Raw genomic sequence first — 2,275 nt, 5'->3', positions numbered from 1 at the left:
GTCCCTAATCTCCTCATTTCCCCGTGAGATCTGCCTGCCCCTGCCTCCTGAGTGCTGGCATTAAAGGAATTTACCACTATACCACATTGAGAACTATTTTGTAATAACTAATTTATTTTTATTTTATGCACATTAGTATTTTGCTTACATGTCTGTGTGATTCTCTGGATTCTCTGGAACTGGAGCTACAGACAACTATGAGCTGCCATGTAAGTGCTGGGATTGAACCCAGGTCCGTTGGAAGAGCAGGCAGTGCTCTTAACTTCCGAGCCATCTCTCCAGCCCCAAGAATTATTTTAAGCAAGTTTTTATTTGGGATATAGAGTGTTACATCTATTTCTGAAAGACTAAGGGCAGACAGTCCTGTTCGAAGGTCCCATTTCCCTATAATGTTTATAGGTCAGATTTATGAATGTATTTGTGGTTTGTTGGTTTGTTGGTTTGTAGAAGTAGTGAACTTTATTGATGGTATTCAAGAGAGTAGGGATCCCTGGCCCCTCCTGTTATTCTGGGGGACTAGGATGGAAACTGTGAGGAGAGATGCTCAGTGTCAGGGGGTGAGTTGGAACAAGGACTCCTCAGCAGCGGCAGGCCTCTCTCTCTATTGCTATAGTGTCCTTGCTGGGGTGGGTGGTCCAGGGCTTCTTACTCTTTGGAGGCCATGTAGGCCATGAGTTCTACCACCCTGTTGCTGTAGCCATACTCACTGTCATACCAGGAAATGAGCTATACCAACTTGTCATTGAGAGTGATGCTAGCCCCAACATCAAAGGCGGAAGAGTGGGAGTCACTGTTAAACTTGTAGGAGACAATCTGGTCCTCAGTGTAGCCCAGGATGTCCTTTAGTTGGCCTTCAGATGCCTGCTTCACAACCTTTTTGATGCTATCACACTTGGCATGTCTTTCCAGTTGGTATGTCAGATCCATGATGGACACGTTGGGGTAGGAACACAGAAGGCCATGCCAGTGAGCTTCCCGTTCAGCTCTGGGATGGCTTTGCCCACAGCCTTGGCAGCACCAGTGGATGCAGGGATGATGTTCTGCCCAACCCCACGGCTATCACGCCTCAGTTTTCCAGAGGGGCCATCCACAGTCTTCTGGGTAGCAGTGATGGCATGGATGGTGGGTCCTGAGTCCTTCCCTGATGCCAAAGTTGTCATGGATGACCTTGGCCGCGGGGGTGGGGGTGGGGGGGGAGCTAAGCAGTTGGTGGTGCAGAAAGCATTGCTGACAATCCTGAGTGAGCTGTCACACTTCTTGTGGCTCACCCCCATCACAAACATGGGGGCATCGGCAGAAGGGGCAGATTTGATATTAGCCGGATCTCTCTCCTGGAAGATGGTGATGGGCTTCCCATTGATGACAAACTTCCCGTTCTCAGCCTTGACTGAGCCGTTGACTTTCTATGGGTGGAGTCATATTGGAACATGTAGACCATGTAGTTGAGATCAATGAAGGGGTCACTGATGGCAGCAATCTCCACTTCGCCAGATAAGAAGCCATCCCTGGGTAACCAGGCGCCCAATACGACCAAATATCGATCACTCCAACCTTCAGTCATCGTGTCAATGGAGGAGGCTGACACTGCATGAGAAGCTGAGAAGCTGAGAAGATGCTGCTGTCTCTGGAACAGGGAGGAGCAGAGAGCCACAATAAAAAAAAATGTTGTGATGGTTTGGGTAAGAATGGTCCCCCATAGGCTCATACCTTGCCCCGCAGCTTATGAACTTTATCCCTCTGGAACTGTGAGCTTCAAATTAAATGCTTTCTTTTTATAAGTTGTCTTGGTTATGGTGTAGCAGGAAAGTAATTATGATCCGTGTCAGTGAGTTGAGGCTCATTGACATTGTTAACCTGGCCCGATGTTATTTGGGTTACTTCCCCTCCCCCTTTCTAAGCAATCATATCACGGTGATCAAACCACAAAAAAAGACTTTCTATAAAGGATGATCATGATGGCTATTTCTAAAAAAGTTTTTGTTATTTTCTTCAGGACAGTCTCAATATATATACTAGGCTGGCCTTGAACTTGGGGCAATCTTTTTGCCCCAGTCTCTCAAGTGCTCAGTAAAAATATTTCTGTTCTCTCTTCCCTCTAATGATTCTCTGCTCAAGGGTTCTGGATTCTGCGTTGCTATCTGTCTCTGGGGCTGTGAAATGGGTTCCATTAGCTTTCTCCTTCTTAGCTTGCATCTCTGAGGTTATTACGATGCCTACTCAAGGCTCCCTCGTTGACATTTACCAAGGCATGACTGATCCAGTAAATGATGTTAAT

General features: G+C 46.9%; 1 pseudogene across 1 annotated transcript; it reads right to left on the bottom strand.

Annotated features, from left to right (window-relative positions):
* Positions 1 to 645: 645 nt before the first annotated feature.
* Positions 646 to 1,535, bottom strand: LOC311606360 (glyceraldehyde-3-phosphate dehydrogenase-like; annotated as a pseudogene). The gene has a single exon. The product of its transcript is annotated as a glyceraldehyde-3-phosphate dehydrogenase-like (transcript).
* Between the last annotated feature and the right edge of the window lie 740 nt (positions 1,536 to 2,275).

Source organism: Acomys minous (assembly GCF_964271855.1).
Source record: "Acomys minous genome assembly, chromosome: 1".
NCBI lineage: Eukaryota > Metazoa > Chordata > Mammalia > Rodentia > Muridae > Acomys > Acomys minous.
This window is presented reverse-complemented; position numbering and strand designations above follow the sequence as displayed.